Source organism: Stenella coeruleoalba (genome assembly GCF_951394435.1).
Source record: "Stenella coeruleoalba genome assembly, chromosome: 12".
Classification (NCBI taxonomy): domain Eukaryota; kingdom Metazoa; phylum Chordata; class Mammalia; order Artiodactyla; family Delphinidae; genus Stenella; species Stenella coeruleoalba.
Window position 1 is genome coordinate 50,490,479 of NC_137158.1, and position 24,519 is coordinate 50,514,997.

The 24,519-nt window shown below is 35.7% G+C and overlaps 1 long non-coding RNA gene across 1 annotated transcript in view; it reads right to left on the minus strand.

Moving 5' to 3' along the window:
• Window positions 1–11,910: 11,910 nt before the first annotated feature.
• Window positions 11,911–24,519, minus strand: part of LOC307195529 — a 138,504-nt gene continuing 125,895 nt past the window's right edge. Inside the window, exon 5 of the long non-coding RNA XR_013830862.1 lies at window positions 11,911–12,784. This is a non-coding gene — a long non-coding RNA (uncharacterized lncRNA). The remainder of the gene's footprint in view (window positions 12,785–24,519) is intronic.

The window sequence follows — 24,519 nt, forward strand, 5'->3', positions numbered from 1 at the left end:
AGAATAGTATCCAGAGAGATATTGCTCCAAACACTACTGAATAAATTTGAGCATTCTGCTATATTTCTCTGATAAAATTGCTTTCTCCCATGTAAAAGTGCCCAAAGTAACTGACAAAATGTCAAAGATGTCTTTGGGGTATAGTAATTTACTAATTATTCAATTTATCAATTTTTAAAACATAAAACCTACAGTTCTATAATGGCAAAATCTTGAATGCAGAGTTTGAAACACAAACTAAATCTCACTGTGGTTCACTTGCTCTTTGTGACGTCGGATATTCTAACGCCAAGATAATGGGTGTTATGTTATTGAAAATTCAAAGTCAAAAAATCACGTTTTTCAGTCACCATTCTAATCTCTGATATCCTCCCTTTCTCTGTTTCCAGTGATCCTTTTAAAATATTTACTCAGAGGTAGATAGCTTATCTTAAGTTCTCCAGCTGTGTCTCTTCTTCACTTGCACAAAAATAGGACTTTTTTTCTCATACATGGTTTCTATGGATATTATTTCTCAGAGGCTGTCTCTTCTTCAGGATTGACATGCTGGTGAGTGTTCAATCAGGGAGCTCAGTAGATTTAATAGTAGTGTCATTACACAGTGACACTATGATCGGCATCAGATTAAAGCACCATATAGAGTGCTGAAAAACCACACTGATATTTGAACCTTTGCTACTTGGAAGAGGAATTCTTTCCCTGACCGGCTCTCCTTCTCCCTTTTTTCCTTCACCAGTTTTTGAGCAGTAACATGGTGGTTAGGAGGAAATTCCGAAAAGACCAGAGCAGACTCTTTGTGAGGTGTGCTATGCCAAAAACTCTTCTTGTCGTTTTTACACAGGTTTCCTTTTTGTTAATTCTGTAGTGAACTGGGAAAGAAGGGGACTAATATAGATGAGATAGAAGATAGATAGAGATGAAAGATACAGATAAATCCTTTATTCCCAACATCCATGCCATTTCTAACCATCTCCCATGATCTCTGTTATCATCCACAGCTCCAACATAGGAGCAGTGCCATGAGTGGCCATAGTCTCTCAGAGCTCCATTCAGTCTGGTATGCTCTGCATTGTGACGATCTCACCATCCCGTGCCCATCACAATGCTGTCAATATGTTGCATCCTCCTGACACAAATGCGCAGATTGGTGCACAGGGAGGAATTTGGATGTATGGCTAACTTTGGGAATTAATGCTTTCAAACTTTGGTTTCTATATAATTTCCAGTTGACAATTCACACTCTACTCTGCAAGAACGTCCCATTTACAAATAAATATAAGAATACCTAACGACTAAGGGAAATAAATCCAAGTTTTTTAAAACTATTTCATATACATGTCAGTCGCTTTATTTCAATCTTGAAATAAATGGTCAATTTAATATACAAGTAAGGAGCATCAATTCTGGAGCCAGACTTCCTGGATTTTAATCACTTCTCTGTTATTTTACTAGCTGTGTGAACTTGTGCAGATAAATTCTATAGATAATTCCTCATCTATAAGATGAAAATAATACTACATCATAAGGGAGTTTTAACTTATCAAACTTTTATTATTCTTTTAAGAATAATCAATTCCCTAGATTTTTTAAAACTGGAAATAAATTATGTAATATAATGGAAAGAGCATGGATTTAGCAGACAATACAGGAGTTTGATTCCTGGCTGCACTACTTATATCTGTTTTTTTGAGCTTTATTTTTCTGGCCAATAAAATGGAATTTAAATATTTAATTCAAAATAGTGAACTGAGGGCTTCCCTGGTGGCGCAGTGGTTGAGAGTCCGCCTGCTGATGCAGGGGACACAGGTTCATGCCCCGGTCCAGGAAGATCCCATATGCCGCAGAGCGGCTGGGCCCGTGAGCCATGGCCGCTGAGCCTGCATGTCCAGAGCCTGTGCTCCGCAACAGGAGAGGCCACAACAGTGAGAGGCCCGCATACCGCAAAAAAAAAAAAAAAAAAGTGAACTGAGATTACATGTTTAAGTAGACACACTTCCCTTTGCAGATTCCCACCCACAAGAATGCCCACTAAAATTACAATAGATTATAAAAGTAGAAATAATGTGAATCAAAACAGTAAATAAGAGAAGGCAACTATTACATACAGGAATTTCAAGAAATTTCTGTAAAATGTTTTAGAGATAAGACAGATTGAAGGTAGTATAAACTGTAAAATAAACTCCACTAATAACCTTAAGTTTGGAGCTCTAGATCAAAATTCAACTTATTTTAAATGCTACCTGCATAAAATTTTAAATTTTTATAATTACATATAATAAAATCATATATATATATATGTATTATTACCACAGCAATATCACATATTGAGCAAACTCATAGAATAGTATTGTGCGAACTCACACAAATCAGAGATTTTACGCATTAAGCTTTACTAAATATTAAGGACACAAGTAATCAAATGGCTCAGAAGAAGCAGAGAGGCATCTGGGACATTGAGAGCTTCTTCTAGGCCCTTCCTTTCTGTGGGGGCATGCACCTATGACCCAGAACAGATGAAATCTCTCAGGGATGTTTGTAAGGTTCCTCACATAGTAGAGAGCATTTAACTTATGTAACATTTTTGTCTTTTTAGAAAAATAAGAAATAAAATTAAAACAACATTGCTCCCTCTAAATAGCTTAAGCAAAGGAGATGCAAAAATGAAAAATATTTATTTGTATCACATGCTTATCTCAGAGTACCCTCAGGCTGGGAATACATCGTTCATCATCAGCATTATCAAGCAATATGGCCCTGGGGTCAGAATGAAATTATTCATTTGACTTACAAATAAACTCATATCTCTTATGAGTCCCTCTTTATGCACATTGCCAATAATAGAATTAATAGGGTACTCATGCTATTGCTCACAGAACATTTTCTCCTGCGAGAAAATACTGAAAATTATGAACACTCACTAAAGCGGGACTGTTCCACGCAATGACCTGATGAATTCACAGCTTTATCTGAGAAGTTGTTCATAAACTTTCTGCTGGTCCCTGAAGAGGGAAGAGCTAACAGCATGATGATTGAAATTAAAATTTTAAGAATGGAGAGAGCATTTTTTAAACATGGAAAAATTGTCATCTCAATATTTTTAAAAGATGTTCAATATTTAAATAAGATCATTTCAATATCTAATGAAGCATATACAATATTTAATTGAATCATAATTTTTCTTTAGAAAACAGGAAGCCTCTCACACACATTTTCATTAATTATGTAGCAGTTCTAAAGTTAAGATTTACCTTAACAAAACAAAATAATTTAAAAAAACACATAGGTCTTTAACTATGCAAAATCAGAGAGGAACAGAGCACTAAGCTCTGTACTGGTAATGCATGGTCAGAACCAGTATTTGAGTAAGGGAATTGTGTCTTGATATATGATACATATAGGTAATGCATATTAGTGCAACATTAAAAAGACCCTTAGCTTCTGGTAAATTGTAGCTAGAGACAGTTTTCAAAATTCACATTTTGAAATGTGGGTTGAGCACTTATACTCATTTTCAATTCCATATACTACACATAAATAGCCGATATCACTAGTAAGTGTTTAAAATACTTGTTAAGTTAAAATACATGTACATTCGTAATTTATTAATTTAACAAACTTTAACTGAGTGCCTAATATGCCACATAAAAAATATTACCACATCAAGAGAAAGTAACTTATCTATATTTAATACCTTTGCCATTGTTTTTAAAAATTTCTTTATCTTGTAGCTTCAAGATAAATTAATTAACTAAAACTTCAATTTTAATTATTCTTTTCTCAACTCACTCTATGAATTAAAATTTCTATTGCTTCAATTGAAATAGATGTCACTAATAAATGTCTTCTGCTCGAAGGAACATTGCTACAGTAGACCTTACCAATCAGGAAGATTTAAGTGGCTTCAATAGCGGCCCTATTGAAGAACTGAAACCTTTTGGCATAATGTCTACCCAGGACTTCTTTGCTCTGAATTTCCTACGCCCTTAGCGATGGGCTACTGACAGCTACTCATGTGCTCCGCAATGCCACCTTCTCAGCTACAGGTGATTAAATAAATTCCATTAAACTTGGAACAAAGATTCAAAACAGATGGTTATTCTTTGCAGGTGGCTAGAAATTTAACATGTAGCATGGGGAGATGGAGGGCAGTTATATTGTACTGTGAAGATGAAAATCAGAGGAGAAAGCTGGTGTGTTGAGAGAGAAAATATGGAAAATAAGTAGAAACATTTTTAGTACCCATTGTTCCTGTTTCCCAGATCCTGTCACTATCCCATCCTGGACCCCAGGAAAATTCCTCCCCTTGGATTGTGGGATTCCAAGGCATAACCAGGTAGTATTATAATAATATACCTCTCCCTTTGTCCCCTTGAACCACCTTGATTTGCTTATTTAAACCTACTGAGATTTAAGTAATGTAAGACTTTATGGAACAAATGGGAATGGGAAATGAAGTGAATTTTTTATATCCATTTTTTGTAATATTTTTATATCCATTAAAATTTTAAAAAGAAAATTAGCATGCTAAAGTTAATATCAACTTCATTTTTGCTTGAATTATTGACTCCGGCCTAACTGTTATCCTATTTTCTGGGGCCTTCTTACAGGTAAACCTCTCCATTACAGGTTCTACCACATCTTCAGATATCAAAGTAGCTTAGATGTTAGGATCATGGGGTTTCACAAAATATCTTTCCATCTTTGCTATGCTCTGAATGTTTATGTCCCCCTAAGATTCCTATATTGAAATACTAACCTACAAAGGGGATGGATTTAGTAAGGGGGGCCTTTGGGAGGTGGAACCCTCACGAATGTAGTTAGCACCTTATAAAAGAGGTTCCAGAGAGATCCCTTCTCCTTCTACCATGTGAAGATACAATGAGAAGTCTGCACCCTGAAAGAGAGCCCTCACCTGACCACGCTGGAGCCATGATCTTAGACTTCCAGGCTCCAGATTTTTTTGAGATATAAAAGTCTATTATTTTATAGCAGCCCAAGCATACCAAGACAGTCTTCCTTGCCAGCACTCAAAGTGTGGGGCCTTCAGATGATCGCTGGTGAGTAAGTTCATCCTAGAATGCCTGCTGTGAGCCCCTCTTCGTTCCCAAATATCTCCTCCAGACCCCACTAGAGATACTTCTATCCCCTAGGTTTACTTCCTTCATCAGTTCTTCCTCAAAACTCCAATGGAAAAAAGAAAAAAACATTATTACTTAACATTCATAATATTTTTCTTTTCTGTTCTCAATACACAACTTCTCTAATTTCAAGAGGAACAAGCCACAGTTTGCTCTTATTTGAACCAATATTCTCATGCTTACAAATATTGTATGTAAATCTGTTTATCATAGGCTTAGAACTCTCAAGGAGAACTTGCTTTGGGGAGAGATTAACGTATTTTTAAGCAATTATTTCATTTTTTTCAGCAGCGTTTTAGTCAATAATAAGTAAGATCATTCCTGCTTATTTGCAATCTCTATGGTATACAGCACTCGTTATGTTATCAGCAATAATAAATATGTAATTATATTTAAATGCTCTCTAGCTATCTTTTTAAGGCTTCCCAGTGCCCCAGTTTGTTCAGTTCATTTTAAAAAATACATCCTTAAAAATTATTAGCAGTGGTATAGAAAAATATAATCTTACAATCAAACATCTGTTTGAATCCTGGATCTACCATTAATGCCTGTTTATAGTCAGAAATCTTCAAGCTGAAAATGACAGGAACCCTTTTCAAGCAATCTTAACCAACCTACCCTACTCTCAACCGAAATAGAACTTATTGACTTCCATTTATTCATTCCACAAATTATTGAGCACTCACTATGTGTCAGCACTCACCAGGTGCTGGGGCTTTAGCAGAGGACAAAATCCCTGCCCTCTTAAAGCTTGCATCACACTGGATGGTGGTGAGGAAGGGATCAGAGGCATGATAAGACATGATGATAAGTGTTGTGAGGAAAAATGAAGCAGGAAAGGGGGTGAGAGAATGACAGTAGTGGCTAGAGAGAATTAGGGAGGGTTGCTGGGGAAAGCCAACAGAGAAAATGGTATCTGAACATGATGATGGTAAGAGAATGAGACATGAGATTTCCTGCAGAAGACTGTCTCATGCAGAGTAAATAAGCAGTGCAGAGTTCCTGTGTCAGGAGTAGGCCTGGTGTGTTTGAGGCACAGTAGAATCAGTATGATAGGGTAAGTGAGGCGGGTAAGAGCTGAGTTTAGTAAACCATTGCCACACTCATGTGACTATAAAGTGATACTATGGCTGACATATAATAAGATATTGTTAAGACTTTGGCTTTTATTCTCATATGACTCTGATGTCCCAGGATTGAAATCGGCTTTACACCAAGGATTAAAAGGCTATTATCAGGATTTTCTTTTTCTCTTGTTGTTGGCTTTGTCTTCTCAGTTGGCAATTTCTCTCTTCCAGTCACACATATGAGAGACAGACCCCAGCAACCCCAGAGCTCACATGCGTCTCAGTGCTAACAATTTCAGAAGGGGAGAGACCTTCCTTTCCTAGTACGTATGCATGTAAGTTCTCCCCAGAAGGCTCCAATGGTCCAGGTAGGGTCATGTGTACAGCTCCACAGTGGGAAACCTGGATCAGTTCAATGACAATTTCATCCAAATCACATGAATTAGGAGAGGACAGTTCTTAAAAGAAATGAGTACAGGGTTTCCAAAAGTTAGAGAGGCCTACTGATAACTGTTTGACCATGAATAAGTTACATCATCTCTCCAAGCCTCAGTCTCCTCATCAGGAAATTGGAAAATATCATGCCTACCTCATATGATTGTTGAAACAAATTAGAAAATGTTAGCAAAGTGCTTTCCCTAAATGGCCACTATATGGTACCCATTATTACTATAACTTAGTGAAGATGTCTTTGGAAAGTCTAATATACACAATGAAGCATTAATTAGAGAATTTCAACTGTCCAATTATATTGTAGATTATATTGTATATTGTATATTTCCAAGGGAAAACAGGATCTTAAAAATTGAAAGCTTTGGGAGAAAGTAAGAACCTATAATAGAGAAGGTCAAACTATTTAAATTGATATTATCTGGTCATGGTTATTTAAGAGTACAATGACTTGTTTTCAAGCTATAAATCACAACCATAATGATAACAGGGACAAATATTTGACACTGGAATTGACTAAAAAACTATTTGTTTACCACAGACTTGGCCTTTATCAGGGTATCTTCTATTGTTCCCTGTAAGGTAGCATCTGACCTAGTGGTTTTGTTTTTCTCCCCTAATAACATTATCTGAATAGTTATGGCCACAGGATTAAAGGCAGTGGACACAGGATTAATGACAAGAGACTTTGATATCAGGCATGTTAATTCCCTTTCCCAGATCTCATGTTTCTTATCTATCACATGACTGGAACCAAATACTCCTGGAAATCTCTTTTAGGGGTATGATTCTTCAAATAAAAACTTGCCAGCATTACACTATATTCTACAACAGCCCAACGAGTTCTGGAGAGTTGCTTTTATTGTTAATACATTCTGTTTTCCTGATTTTAAAAAATAAGTTATCTTGGGAACACTTTAATTCTGCATATTGTGAAGAGGGTCAGGTGTTAGCCTGGGCATTAAAAGAAGAAAAATAAAATTCCAACTTTCAGAAGCCAAGTATATACCTAAAGTATTTTGCTTTAGTCCTTCATGGCTGGCTTCTGATTACTTCTAGCTCAGATGATAGAAAGCAATTTTCAGCTAAGTGCTTAACTCCAGTAGTCTGCTTTCACATCTGGACCTCCAGGGCCCTACTTATATATCCCATCATGTAAAGTGTCTCCACAATTCTCTGCCTTTCTTAGAAGAACACATCCTTGGAGGTTTTACATGGCTTTCCATTTCAATCACTCCATTAAGCCCAAAGCTCTGAACTTTCCTTTCTTTTTCTACTTTATGAACTACTACATTTCTTATGATGAAAGCAGAAAAGAATTGAAGTTTCTTGTTATTTAATTTCTGTCACACTAGATGTGTTTATCTGTTTAATCAAAAACAACAGAGAATTCTAAAGTATGCATTGCTGATCAGTTTACAAACACAAAATGGAAATAAAATAGAGTTGGGCAAAATGACTATGACAAATTCTACACATCACATGTAGGTAGAAACTAAAAATCTATGGATGGTTCTGCACAGATGAACCATATCTCGGTGGAATAAAGATGAGAGTAAAAGAAGGAATTAGCCATGGCTAGTGTATCTTTAAATTTATTTGTTATTTTGGAACCTAGAGCATCCTCATGAGACAACGTTGTGGCTCACATAAAGAGCCACACAGGGACATGATGGTCAATGGTCACTTTTGATTCCCTACAATGAGTGTAAATTTTTCAGAGAAATTATGAAAAAAAAAATCAGAGCATTAATATGTAGTTTTGATGAAGAAATCTGAGGATCTCAGTGAAAAGCTTGGACCAAACTTAGAAACAAGGAAAGACACATAAAATAATTTTAGTAGAAGGATGTGGCCAAAGGTGAGAACAAAACAATGTCAGTAACATTTAAAATGGAATCTTTACATCAATATGACTTAATAAATTTTTAAAATATGTTTAATTAAACTGTTTCCAATTAAATTTTAAACTAGGGGAGAAAGTTTGTGTTTTTCCTGTAACTGGGTTTTAAGACATGTATCTTCTTATCAGAAGCAAGTAAAAGAACTACAGATAAACATTTAAAAGAATAAATTCATCATCGCCAGAAAAATAAGACAAAAAGGAAGAATTGTAACAGAAAACTAAAGATATTTTTATGTTTCTATAAAAAATGAAATGGATATAATCTGAATTTGAAAAGTAAAAGGTAGTAGGGTAGATCTATAAAGGAAGAAAGGTAATCAATGCAGACAAGTAAATGTTTTGGGGTCAATGGAAGGATCTCCTAGATACAGCACATATTTAGAGAAATGAATTCCCATTACTAGAGTTTATATGTATACTTAGTTTTACAATGACATAAAGTACTGCCTTTAAAAAAAAACAAAGACAAAATAAAAAACCTAATGCTAAAGTTCTAATACTCACAATTAGCAGCAGGCAGAATGAACTGACTCATTCTGACAAGATAGGAGCAACTTATATAACATCAAATATAAACCTGATAAAATGACAGGCTTAAGTTGTAGAAAAATTTATTTAAAACACTAACTACATTCATTTTGATGTTGCATATTGTGGCCAAGATTTCAGGTAAGTGTGTAAGTTGAAAAACCTCCTGTTTCTCAGATTACACTCATTAAAATGCATCAACAGGTAAATAGGAAATAGCCTACAATTTTTAGATTGCTCATAATGACAGTTGCTTCACTGATTCAGAAAACAGCCTTCATTTCTAACAATTGCTTAGTTACTTCTTGATGATGATCTCTCTAGAGAGCATTTACTTCCAAATGACTAAATTCAGAACTCAAAGATTCATGTGGCTATAAACCATTAACATAACCCAATATATGGTATAGAGCCTTCTCATTTATGCATCTCCCCAAAGGAACACCTCAGTCTTAAAATGAACATAGCTTACTATGAAAAGAGCATACACTTTAAAGACTAAATTTATAAAGCCCACCAGTTACTTTATCACACCTTTGGGAAAACTTGAGAAACTGGTATTTAAAAAATAATAAATAGGTTGACCTTAGAATAGCTTCTTTTAAAATAAGTGCTATTCTATTCCATTCTTACTCCAATATTTAGTTCAAAACTCTGCAGACCTTTTCAGTGTTGGGAAATCCCAGAGAGTTCGTATATTTGCCTACATAAGTTATAAAGCTTATTTTGAAATCAGGAAGTATGAAGCCTCCAACTTTGTTCTTCCTGATTTCAAAATATATTACAAAGCTACAGTAATTAAAACAGTATGGTATTTGCACAAAAATAGACATGTAGACCAATGGGACAGAATAGAGAACCCTGAAGTATACCCATGCATACATTATCAACTGATCTTCCACAAGGGTGCCAAAAATGCACAATGAGGAAAGGACAGTCTCTTCAACAAAAGATACTGGAAAAACTGGGCATCCACATGAAAAGAATGAAATTCAACCCATATTGTACACCATACATAAAAATCAATTCAAAATGGATTAAAGATTAAACACAAGACCTGAAACTGTGAAACTTATAGAAGAAAACATGGGAGGAAAACTTCATGACATTGATCTTGGCAACAATGTTTTGGCTATGACAACAAAAGCACTGGCAACAAAAGCAAATATGGACAGGTGGGACTACATCAAACCAAAAAGCTTCTGCACAGCAAAGGAAATAATCAACAGAGTTAAAAGAATGGGAGAAAATATTAGTGGACCATATATCTAATAAGGGATTCATATGCAAAACATATAAGGAACTCCAGAAACTCAATAGCAAAAAACCCTGACTGAAAAATGTGCAAAAGACTTGAAATATTTCTGCGAAGAAGACGTACAAATAGCCAAAAGGTATACAAAAGATGCTCAACATCATTCATCATCAGGGAAATGCAAATCAAAACCACAATGAGTGGGCTTCCCTGGTGGCGAGTGGTTGAGAGTCCGCCTGCCGATGCAGGGGACACGGGTTCGTGTCCCGGTCCGGGAAGATCCCACATGCCGCAGAGCAGCTGGGCCCATGAGCTATGGCTGCTGAGCCTGCGCGTCTGGAGCCTGTGCTCCACAGCGGGAGAGGCCACAACAGTGAGAGGCCCAAGTACCACAAAAACAAAACAAACGAACAAAAAAAACCACAATGAGATATTACCTCATACTTGACAGGATGGCTCTTATCAAAAAACTAAACATAGCAAGTGTTGGCAAAGATGTGGAGAAAAGGAAACCCTTGTACATTGTTGGTGGAAATAGAAAATGATGAAGCTGCTATAGAAAACAGTATAGACGGGCCTCAAAAATTAAAAATAGAACTATCATATCATCCTGAAATCCTACTTCTGTGTATATATACAAGAGTCAAAATCAAGATCTCAAGTAGATATCTGCACACCCATATTCATTTCAGCATTATTCACAATAGCCACGATCTGGAAATGAGCTAAATGTCCTTCAGTGGATGAATGGATTAAGAAAAGTGGTATATATACACAATGGAATATTATTCAGCCTTAAAAGAAGGAGATCCTGCCATTTGCAACAACATGGATGAACCTGGAAGACATTATGCTAAATGAAATAAGCCAATCACAGAAGGACAGATACATCATGATTCTACTTAGATGAGGTATCTAAAACAGTTAAACTCATAGAAACAGAGAGTAGAATGGTCTTCTCCAGGGATCTGGGGAAGAGGAAATGGGGAGTTGTTGTTCAACAGGTATAAAGTTTCAGTTATGCAACATGAAGAAATTCTAGATATCTGCTGTACCACATTGTGCCTATAGTTAACAATTGTGTATCGTGCATTTAAAATTTTGTTAAGAGGGTAGATCTCATGTTAGGTGTTCTTCTCGCAATAAAAAAATAAAAAGTGAAATTGTGAAGATTAAAATACAGCAAAGTTCACCATGAAGTAATAGAGTTTAGGAAAAAAGCTCAAAAAAGGGGATTCTACTTACTTTTTCTCTTATATTTTTGTTAAACACTATAAATTTTATAGAAAGAAATTCTGTTAAGAAATAATTAATGGTAAAAGCTCTAATTGTAACTAATTACTAAAATCAAGGTAGTTTTCCACCAATATTTTCTTCCTTATAAGTCTTTCTTCAGTACTGGCAGATACAAGGGAAAAAACAAGCAATGATATTAAAATTCTATACTTAGAATACTCACTATTATAAATGGACAGGATAATTTCCTTTCTATTACCATTGGTTATCTAAGATTTCCAACTCAAACATGGAATTGGGATTTAATAACAGTCTGACATTGCTTAGTCCCACTTTCTTATAGTTATTTCTTGTTGACCTCAAATAACAAAAAGCAAGAGTATTGAATCTGCAGGCTTGCCCTATAAGTGAATGTGTGGAATAAAGCAACTTTTTTCAAGGGACCAAATACATTCTTCATTTTCATGACAAGGTTTCTTGGAAATAAATCAGCATTATAAGACAAGGCAAAAAAGCAAAATAAAACTAAGATGAATGCTTTGCTGCGACAGCACTGACCTTAGATCTGGACAAGTAGCGCTCCTCCTGTGCCTCGCACTTCAGAATACCCCCATATGGCAAAGACGAGACACCAAAAGACATTTTTATTCATCTCATAAGTGGATTTTTGTTTTGTATTGTTTGCTTTTCCAGGGTTGGTTTGTTTGGTTAAGTAACTGGCTAATAGATTGAGAGGGTTACTAGAGCTGAAGTGAGCCCCCAGGCCAGACACTGCAAGGGCGAGCGCCTGAATGCAGGGGTAGTGTGTGTGGGGAGAAAATAACAAGTTCTGCCCTGGAAAACTGGGGAATTTATATAAAGTTAGTCCACAAAATCATCAAATTATGGGTCTCAGACTGGGTTCTGCCAACAACCAGACAATTGTGGCCCCCCAGTTTTCTCCTTTGATGGTCTAGTTTGGGGAGGACAACCTGGAAATCCTGAGCTAGAAAAGAGAAGTGAGTGGATGGTAAATACACTGACCTTGGCTTCTTGAGAAGTTTGCTCTGTCTTGCAGCCAAAATTCAGGTGGATTGAGATCTGAGTCGCAGCCCAGCTTTGCTTTGTCCTGTCCCAGCAGATCCAATTCATTCAGACAGGGCAGGAAAGAGCACCTTTGGGCTCCTGGTTATAAGGACCATCACTCGGGAGTAGGCTGGGATTCCTGGGTAGGAACAAGAACAGGGGCATTTATATGAATTGATGTACAACATTCAAATATTTAGGAGTCTGATGCAGTGGTCACAGACTCCTCTGTACTTTCACTGTGTACAAGGATGAGCATATTCTGCATTCTGCAGGCAGATTCAGGCAGATGCTGCAGTTTGTCTCTGTCCAACTGTTGTACTTTTCCTACATTCTGATTTCCCATAGTCTTTTTTCCCCCAAAATTAATGAATAGTTTTCTATTTTTTATTCTAATAACTTTTCCTAGCCTACTGTAAAATTTTCCCCACCAAAAAAAGAAACAAATTATATATATATTATATATATATATATATATATATATATTTTTTTTTTTTTCCCACTTGCCCTTGGCAGTGTCCTGTTCCATGCAAAAGGTACTAGTCTTCTGGAAATGCCTTTGAATTGTTGGAGATGCTGAGGAAGTCTCAAAGGGACATGCCTAAGCTGCTTAGACTCCACTCCTCTGTGGAAATTAAACACATATCAGAAAGTCTCAGGCTATTTGTGTGTGGAAGGGTAAGAACTGGCAGCCTCAATGCCTGTGGTCTCTGACTGGGCACTTCAACCACAGCCTCTCCCTCCATTGCATAGGAAATCTCAGAGCAACTTATAGTTACTTCAACTTAGAAGATGCTGCTGACTCAGACTTTGTACCTTGGCTGATAGTATGGTACTATTTTATCCTTTTTTCCTTATCACATCCTTTTAGATAGTTATTGTATTTCTACTTATTTCATTTTCAGTAAAAATGCAGGCAGGAAGCAACATTAAAAGCACTGTAAATTATGAGGACATGCAGCGAAGTGGGAGCTCAGCAGAGAAATTAAACTTGAATTTTCTAATAGAGAATTCTTGTCAAAATCCTGACTGACAGAAGAAATAGTTAACGTTTGCTTAATGGGAGTAAACACGTATCTATGTGACATTCTTCCATCAAATTAGAATAAGAACATGGCCTGCTTAGAGCTTATCGGCTTAATTTCTACAGAAACGCTTCAAGTGGGTGTTTTTGTTTGTTAGTTTGTTTTTAATTGAAGTTTCAGTGTAATACAATATTATATTAGTTTCAGGAGTACAACATAGTGATTCAAAATTTTTATAGATTATGCACCAAAGTTATTATAACATTACTGACTATATTCCTTGCACTGTACATTACATCCTGTGACTTCTTATATAACTGGTAGTTTGTACCTCTTAATCTCCTTTAACCATTTTGTCCATCCCCACCCCCACCCCCTTCCTCTCTGGCAACCACTAGTTTGTTCTCTGTATCTGTAAGTCTGTTTCTTTTTGCTATATTTTTTAATGCTAAGCTCCAAATAGGAAGCAGTCAGATGAATTAAAAAGTCCGTATTTTCTGTAAAAATTTGAAGGATCAAGGAACATATTCTTGCATGAAGAAATGGATGAGAATTTCCATATTCTTTTAACTTCTAGGAAGCACAGAAAAATATTTAAACTTAAACATTTAAAATTATATTAGTTTTGGTGGTAAGTGCATTTATTTTTATTTTTATGTGATTAGCATATTTATCAATTTTAAATTGTTCTATATTATCTAAATGGCTTTACTGATGAAACATATCAAATCACATTTAAAGGCATATGGGCTATAAATATTTAACTTATTTTAAATTGTTTTGAATAATAAATAATTTGTTAAAACTATAAGCTGCATATTTATTTTCCATTTATTTATTTCTTTTGTTACTCATAATAAACCTGTCAGGTAGACATTTTCATAGATGAAGAAAGTCAAATTCAAAGAGTTTAAATGACTTGTCCTAGATTACTTAGTAATAGCAGGTAATAAAATCTCCAACATCCAGTTTTCTCTAAATCTAGCTTTCAAATAATAATACCATCAGTATTAAAATCAAAAACAGAAGACATGGCTTTAGAATAAAATTTACCATGTGACATGTGTCAACAAAAATGTCTCAGAGGTCAAGTTTTCTCAATTTTTTGCAAGTTTTTATTTTATAGCCTAACAGGATCCAATTCAATGACTGTATAAAGTGTTTTATTTATTTAATTAGTCCAACTAAAGAAATAAAATTAATAAAATACATTATGTGTATCTTGAATCTAGATGATGAAAATAATTATCATAATACTTTCCATTTTGTCAAATTTCTAAAATCCATGGTTTTAAAAAACAACAAACTTTAACTTTTATTGTTTTATAAAGAAAAAGGGACTAATGACTTGCATATTATCGTGTATACTGTATCTGTTTATGTGTGGTAAATAAATATGTGGTTCAGTAAAAGCAACCAAAACATGATTATTCTCTCTCATCAAGTAGTAAATATTTCTGGTTTTGGATAAACCTATCTTTAACCCCCAAGCAGTTACAGATGGCTGATTCTTGTTGAGACAAGAGAAAATCCTTTCTTTTTAGGAAAAAACTGACTTTTCTCCCTTCAGCATTTCCTAATCCAAAGCAAGTCATGATGTTTATGCTCCCATACTACATATTAAATGAGATAAAAGAGGATTTATCTTCTTGTGTCACCTTTTTATGAAAACATATTTATAGCTTAGTAAGTGTTGTTAATATATCCTCATTAACCTAGTTGTGGAAGTTTTGATAACAATTTAAAAACTTTCATGAAGCTTTTTAAAAGTCTAATGTATCTGTTTACCCTTTATACCTTATCCTTTTCTTTCCTTTTAAAAATTTTTTTCATGTATGTTTTATAATTTGCTAATATTTGACTTCATGGCCATTCAAATACCACTTAACCAAATCTTTTCATATAACTTACAAACATTTTTCAAACTATTTAACTATATGTGTTTTGGTTTGGAATGCTATAATAAATATCAAATTCTCGAAAATATTTAATCATACAAAGACTTTTGACTTGTGAAATAGTATACTTTTGCATCATCATAACATGAGCATCACTATTGACCAAATAATGTTTGTTTCAAAAAATGCGTCATACGTATCTACATGGAGGTGAACATATCAGACAATTTTATTTGGCTTAGAAACTGGATTCTAAGTATCTCGAAGAAAGAAGGTGAAAAAAATCTAATGCTGTTAAAATCCAACACTATGTTTCTGCTATGTGTCATTCACTTTCCTAACTACATGCATTGATACCAGTTGCAAGGGCAGGCCTTAGCCAGCTAGAGAAGTGGCTGTTTTTCGATGTCGTTGCCCTCCCACATGCCCTCTCAGGCTTCTCCATTGCCTCAAATCTACAGCTAGTCTCTGTCTGGCGCCTTTATTTGCTCCCTTGTGTGGGAACTTACATGTCCTACAGCACACATTCAGGGTCTAAGAAGTCAGCTAGTAAATTAGCTTAATTCATTAGATTTTACTAAAGGTCATTTGGAGAAATACTCCCATGAATTATACATATATAAGCAGTATACTTTCATTTTAACTTGGTCTCCTACAGATACTGTCCACATATTTAATATTTACTGACGACTAAAGATTTCAGCAAACTTAAAGAAAATCTAATTCTGGGTCTGGCAGTGGGAGCTTAGCTTTGTTGTTCTGTAAATTTCCTCTCAGTCTTTCCTCCCAAAAACTGCCCACAAAGGCTGAAAATTCTAAAGCGGGTTTATTTGCATTTGTACAAGCTATCATTTATGTATCTAAACATAATGAAAGTCAACAAAATGAGCTGCAACTTGGTTACTTCCTGAAGCTAAAGACCATCTAACTTATCTCTGTAACCTCACTACCTAGCACAACACATGCGGCACAATGGATGCTTGATATAGTTTTGTTGAATGAATGAATAAGTAAATGTACAAATGAATAAATGAAGAGACATTATAATCCATGGATATAGAAAGTATGTCTGTGGTCTCTAATATATCCAATAGCTTACATTACTAGGAACTTATTTACCTACAGCTGAATATAATTTAAACCATATTTAAAAAAAGGCCTTGGTCACACATATTTTTTGGATGGGGAAATGGCCCCTCAAATTTCATACACGGTTTGAAGAGGTCATCAGAAAACACTGATGTGTTCAATCACCCTCGATCATATCTAATAAATATTTTGCCAATTATCTACCCTCATTGCAGTGTCTAAACACTGAGAAAAAAATAATTTTTGTATAACTGTATATGCATTAAATCTTTATACATATATATATATACATTCAAGGTGCATATTCAATAATGCATATATTCTAATTACTCTGTTAGTAATTAGAGAAATGAAATGGAATATTAATATCTCTCAGACATTTAAAAAACTACATAACAATAAGAAACTCAAGCTTAATTCCTTCCTCTCTTTCTACAGATAAGGAAACAAGAATTTAAATGGTAAAGTGATTTCCTCAGAGCTACACAGGTAAATAACAGAGATCAATATGTTCCCTATTATCCTGAATCCCAAATCAGTGCCCTCTTAATTAAAAGATGATACTTAGCTCTATAGCAGTGTTCTAAAATTATTATGTAAAATAATTTTATTTATTTAAGAGAGGGCATTTTGGGAGTGAAATCCACAAGATCTCAACATACTACACTAATGTAGAGCTTAACTGTGGCAATCTTGAGTAAGTTGAATTAAAATTGTACCATTCCAGGGCTTCCCTGGTGGCGCAGTGGTTGAGAGTCCGCCTGCCAATGCAGGGCACACGGGTTCATGCCCCGGTCCGGGAAGATCCCACATGCCGCGGAGCGGTTGGGCCCGTAAGCCATGGCCGCTGAGCCTGCGCGTCCGGCGCCTGTGCTCCGCAACGGGAGAGGCCACAACAGTGAGAGGCCCGCATACCGCAAAACAAAACAAAACAAAACAAATTGTACCATTCCAGATATTCAATAATTCATTCATTTTAGTAAACATTTATTGACCCTACTTTGAGTTAGGCATTCAATATGGAAATTAATATGAAACTATCTTTTGCTTTAAATAACTCACAACTTAGTGAGATGGACATGTGTATCAACAGATAAATCATAGAACAATGTCATAAGAAATGAATCTGAGTTACAAGCAGAATAGGGGGAACAAAAGGTAAAATCTTATAAGATATCTTTACAATTCAGAGACGCTCTGCTCTTACAGAACTTAGCTGTATTTGGCCAAATTAAGAGTGAAGAGTACAGTTCTCCCCATTGTTAAATCTGACCAAGACTTATGACTCCAACTGCAAAGAGTGAAGGTCCAATACAAAGTTAGAGAAAAGAGTCTACCAAAGACAACTCTCACTTCTGACATCAAATGCAAGTTTGGTGGTTTCCCCAAAACACCCATAGGTTTGATAATTCCCTAGAAAGGCTCACAGAACTCAGTGAAACCTATTATACTCATAGAATACATTTATTGCAGGGAAAAGATATAAATTAGAATCAGGCAAAAGAAGATATGCATAGGCCAGAATCTAGGAGGATTCCAACACAAAGCTTCTGTTGTCCTCGAGAAACATTACCCTCGGGCTTCCCTGGTGGCGCAGTGGTTGAGAGTCCGCCTGCCGATGCAGGGGACACAGGTTCGTGCCCCGGTCCGGGAAGATCCCACATGCCGCAGAGCGGCTGGGCCCGTGAGCCATGGCCGCTGAGCCTGCGAGTCTGGAGCCTGTGCTCCACAGGGGAGAGGCCACAACAGTGAGAGGCCGGCGTACGGCAAAAAAAAAAAAAAAAGAAACATTACCCTCTCACATTGATACGTGATAATATGTATGAAATATTAGCAACTCAAGAAGCTCTGGTTGTCCAGAGCCTATACTGATTGACTGATTCATGGGGTTGGACTCATCTCTAGAGCCACACTCCAACTCCTCCAGGAGACCCAGGCTAACCTCACATGGCCCAAATCCCCAAACCTCTAATCATGTGATTGGTGTTTCTGGAATAGCCAGCCCCCTAAGAATATTGGTTGTGTATGGCCCCACCCTGAGTCATCTCTTTACTAGGTGTGGTCCCATGATGAGCAACAGGAATAACAAAGACACTTGGGATACAAAGACACTTGGGATACTTCCCAGGAGCTGAAAACACTTTACTTCCCAGAAACTGAAAACAAAGGAAAGACCTCTCTTTAGGCAAGACTAAATTAATTATGACTGAGAACTGTATGTAATTTATAGATAATCCAAAGCATTTTTCATTCTATAACTTGTCAAATCTAATCTCTAATTAAACATTTTATTCATGAATCTGAGTAGGTAAAATTATTTTCATGGTGTGAAAGGAAAATCAAAATGAGGTTGGTATTGCTGAGAGAGCCCTCTAAGATGGAGCCAGGAGGCCGCTGAGGAAGTGTGACCCATGCACATCTCAGCCTGAATGGAATCTGACATTTGACCACTTGTTGTCTTAATGCAGGCATCCAGAACATCTACCTGCCCAATGTTTCAGAAACTCAAGATACTTATTGGACCCTTACCCCAAATAATTTGACTACCTATCCCTTAAAGACAAATATTTCTTTTCTTGCTTCAGAGTCAATCATAATTCTCGTCAGACAACTTTAGCAGCCTTGTGATTTTTGCCTTTAGAAGCCCCTGACTCTTTCTCTCCCCTGAAATACTCTTTCGGTTTTACCTGAATCTGTCTCCTGAATTGCAATTCCTAAGACCCCAAATAAACTTTCTTATTTGCAGTTTTCGATGTTTTCTTGCTCAACAATGGGATTCTTCTCATTTCTTTCAAAACATCGTCAAACGAAGGTGTTTCCAAATAGAGAAAGATGCAAAAACAGGAATGTCATACTAAGAAAAAGGATTTCCTAAAGACTAAATATTCAACGTCTGAATAATTATATGTAACAATAAATTAATTTACTATCTCCTACAGTCAAGTTACTGTCCTAAATACCAGAGAGAGATTCACATAGATGACATTCTCCACCCTCAAACAGCACCCATTCTACTAATGGAAACAAACATAAGCATAAGTAACCACATAGAAAGAGCACATTAAAGCACTCTGGTACAAGTGCAAACGGCTATGGGACAAAAATATGGAAGAAAAGGTTGCACTGAGGCAATAGCACAATGGCAGTTAAACTTGAGTGAGGTCTTGAAGGGTAAGTAGATTTTAATAGGAGGACTATGGGGATAAGTGCATTTCAGTGAAAGATAAAGTGAGAAAACTACAGTGTGTACTAGATGAATAGAAATGTATATGGAAAGAAGGGAACAAAGGATAATAGATGGAATATGTAGGTTTGGAACATCATTTGGGAAAGAAGTTTAAGGTTAGACTGTGTGGGACTTTGAATTCCATGACAATGACTGTTGAACCTTTTTTGTAAACAGTCGGGAGATGTCTTGCTTACTGAAATGGTTAATCTGTAAGTAGAGTGGTGGTAGATTAATACTTTTCCCTTGAAAAAAATGATACAGTAACATAAGAACTTATTAAAGTAAGGTTTATCCAACTAATAAAAATAGTGAAGGAAACATGCTACATCACAGAACATGAATATATGTAGTATGTTTCCTTTGCTATTTTTATTACTTGGGTAAACCATACTTCAGTAAGTTATGGTATAAGTCATATCAATTTTCCATAATTATAGAAGAATTACTGAAGTGCAGAAATACACAGGAAATTTGAGGATATTTGGTCAAATCATTTACAGTGTCAATCAAGCTGTGTAATATTTAGAAGCGTGTGTTCATGGACTTCAAGATAGCATTTTCTGTTTTTTACTCTCGCTTACCAAACATTCCTGGAGGAAAGGAGATAATTTACTTTCTATTTGTATGGACTATAAACATTAAGAAGATGAGCTTTATACACATAAAAGACAAGTGTTTGAAACAAGTTTGTGGTGCTCATTCAGAGTCCCTAATGATTTTCTTTCACAGGCTTCTTGACCTCTACTTCTAGAACTATTTCTATCTCAAAAAAAACTCTTTTCTCTCACGTATTTTTTATTTGTTTTTTTTTTTTCCCACAGTATTGGTGTTGAGGAGAGTTCTAATAATAAAAAATTTACTCTTTCAATACATACAGGTAATGAGTACCTTTCAAATGAAGCAAGTTCAAGCATTTGTCCTGGGATTAACACATTGTCATTTATAAAATATTTCCTTTTCTCTCCTAAAGCTACCTTTCACTTCCACAGTAATTTTCTCAAAACTTTTGGATTAGAAGATTAAAAAATACTTTTTCATTTTAATATTTCTTGTCTTTTTTATTATCTGTACCTTGCCAAATTTACACAGTATTTGATTTTCAAATTTATATTCTGCCTCATGATTGATCTACTCAAATGGCACCTCACCTTCAGATTAACTGTCTCTATCTTGACTTACCAACTAATCCAAAATTAAAACAGTTTAATTTAGTGTGTATGATTAGGTTGACTGGCCTTTATTCTATATTGTGAGTCAGAAAGAATTGAATCGCAAATCCAAATGTTTTTAGAATACTTACAAGGTAAATTACGAATGGAGAAAAATGGATGTTGTGATTATATTTTAAGAGGAGGTCTGGGTAGCTGGTAAGATTTATGGTAACATTTTATTATTTACTTATAAAATATTAAGTACACTCTAATATAACATGAACCTTCTTATGAGTCACAAATTAAATAGCTTAGGCACACTAGCAGCCTCTCTTTCTTCTTGCCTCTCCTCATTCTTTCTTCTGGACTCCTCAGGAAGAGCAGTCAGACAGGCAGCATTTATGTGTCAAGAGGATGTGGCTGTCTATTCAATAGACCAAATTATTAATAGTTATTTATATTTAAACTTTAGACGTCTAGTCATTTTCTATTTACCTTATGCTGTCTAGTACTTATGATTGAGAACTTCACAAATAGCACTTGAAAATCACAAATAAAGAAATCTCTCCGAGAAAGGATACCTAAAAGAAAATATCCAAAACAAAAATGGCTAAGTGAACAAGTATATCTCGCAAATTCTGAGGCCACATGGAAATGTAAAGGAGTCAGGCTGACTTGTACTGAACAAATAACATTCATTTCAATTTCCCACTAACGGATAGATCATGATGTCAAGGTCATGTGATATTCGATGAAACTATTACTGCAAGTGCAGTATGGAACATATCACATGAGTGTAGCTGCAGTCCTCTATTATTACAGATATCACTTGGAGTTTGTAATGACAGAAGGATCAAAGTAGATATATGAATTAAAATGACATGCTCATAAATTTGCAAAATATAAAGCTCATTAGCGTGTATTACCTACTTAGCACTCACAGGTCCCTGGAGTAGAAGAGGCAAAATTATGATTCCTTCAATAGAAAGAAATCTGGAAAGTTCAAGTGATTTTATAATAAATAAAATATAAATCAATGACAAGCACCCAGGGTTCCAACATCTAGGTACTATGACCTTTCTTCACCCCCAGCCCTAATTTCCCAGAAATAACTAAGGCAATAGACTGCCTGACCATTTTTTTAGGTCCAAACTCTAGACACTGTGAGGGAAGCTCACCCTCATAAGTGGTCATTATAAGCAACATTAAAAAGTAGAAATAACTTTCTCCCTGGCATGGCATCTGCCTGGAATTGAACTCCAGCACAGCCCCCTAGCAGCTATGTAGCCTTTAGCAAATCGTTTAATCTCTCTGAGCCTCAGTTTTGTAAAATAGGCCTGCCTTCACAGGATTTTGGTAAGGATTTGAGAAGGTGTCATTATTTTTTTTTTTTTTTTTTTTTTTTTTTGCGGTACGCAGGCCTCTCACTGTTGTGGCCTCTCCCGTTGCGGAGCACAGGCTCCGGACGCGCAGGCTCAGCGGCCATGGCTCACGGGCCCAGCTGCTCCGCAGCATGTGGGATCTTCCCGGACCGGGACACGAACCTGCGTCCCCTGCATCGGCAGGCGGACTCTCAACCACTGCGCCACCAGGGAAGCCCGGTGTCATTATTTTTGTATATTTGTTTTCAATGCAACTGCTATTAATATTAATTTTAAATGATGATTTAATTAGCCCTTTGAACAACCAAAGGAAGCAAATGATATTCTCCTAATTTTAGTGATATAGACACTGAAGCTTAGAAATGCCAAGTAACTTGTTCAAGATTACACTACTGGGCAGTGACAGGGCCAGTGTGCAACCCCCATATGTATAACTTCAAATCTCTTATTATTTTTTGACTTTAACATGGAAATTCCAGTCCTAACCAGGGAAATATGAAGGTCAAGAATAAACAAAAAGCAAAATGAGACTGGCCTGTTAATTTTGGCTTTCTTTCTTGACTTAAAACAACACTGTTAAAGGTTAAACCAATAAAGGAAACATTGATGAGGCATGGTATTTTTCCATAGTGCTGGGGTCTTAAATATTGCTTAATGTTTAAAAGAGGAAAATATAACTTTACATTGGAAGAACAGGGCTGATAACCATTGAACTGTGAGCGCTCTTTCAATGGATCACTAGGCAACCAGACTTTATGGGGTCCTAATGATCACAGTGTCACATACAAAAGAGCATTCTTGCCAAAATGTTTAATCTGTGGTGGCACCCCATAAACGCCTCCTCCCAGTGAAAAAGCTCAGCAATTTTAGTAGAAATTGCTAGGCTGATTCTAAAATTTATCTGGAAATACAAAGGACCTAGGATAGACAAAACAATCTTGAAAAAAAAGTTAGAGGGTTCACATTGACTGATTTCAAGGCTTTTTATAAGGTAACTTTTTTCAAGGAAATGCAGTAACTGTGTAAACAAAGAGAAATAAATCAATCAAACAGAATAGAGAGTTCAGAAGGAGACATGCATATATGATGACTAAATTTCTTAAAAGATGCAGAAGCAATTGCCTAGAGAAAGTATTGTCTTTTTAATAAATGGTGATGGAATTATTGGATATTTTAATGTAAAAATACAACTATAACTTAGATCCATACCTCACACTGTTTATAACTGTTAATGGACTATAGTTCTACAAGTGAAACCTAAAACTATGAAACTAATAGAAGAAAATCTTTATAATTTTAGGTTAGGGAAAGGTTTCACAGAAACAACACCAAACACAATTCACAAAAGAAAAAACAAAAGATAAATTAGACTTCCTCAAAATTAAAACTTACACTCCTCAAAAGACATCATTAATGAAATTTTAAAAAACAACACAGACTGAGGGAGAAAAACAGAGACTGAGGAAAGAAAGTTGAAAATTATATGTTATAGAATTTGAATCTAGAATATATAAAGAATTCTTAAAGTAAGAAAACAACCCAGTTAAAAATGAGCAAGATTCATAAATAAGCCTCAAATCAGGATTGAGATAACCTATATTTGGAGTTGTCTGTGTACATGTTGTGTGTGTGTGTGTGTGTGTGTGTGTGTGTTATTTTCCAAAGGTTATTCTTTTAAAAAGATCACTCAGGGTAAGGATGTATTTCCCCCCTACCTTACTGCAGTAACAACACCTAATTTGCATTCCTTACCTCAATAAAAGTGTCCTTCCTTCCAGGTGCATTGACTCAAAAATAATACTTATTTTGTTCCCTTCCATCTTCCTTCATTGCTAGATTCATTTAGTCACCAAATTCTGCAAACTATATCATCAAACTCTTATTATTTATATACCACCCCATATTTCTACTACCATTGCACAGTTTTAGAATCCCTCTCATAGTTTCATCTCCTTATCTATAGTTTCTCCCCTCTACAATTCCTTTGACCAACTGCAGCAATATTAGTCAACTGCAGCAATATTAGTGTTCTAAAATAGGTAGGTGATCATGTAATTAATCTCTGCCTCTGAAATTTCAGGTTGTCTTCAATGTAAAGGG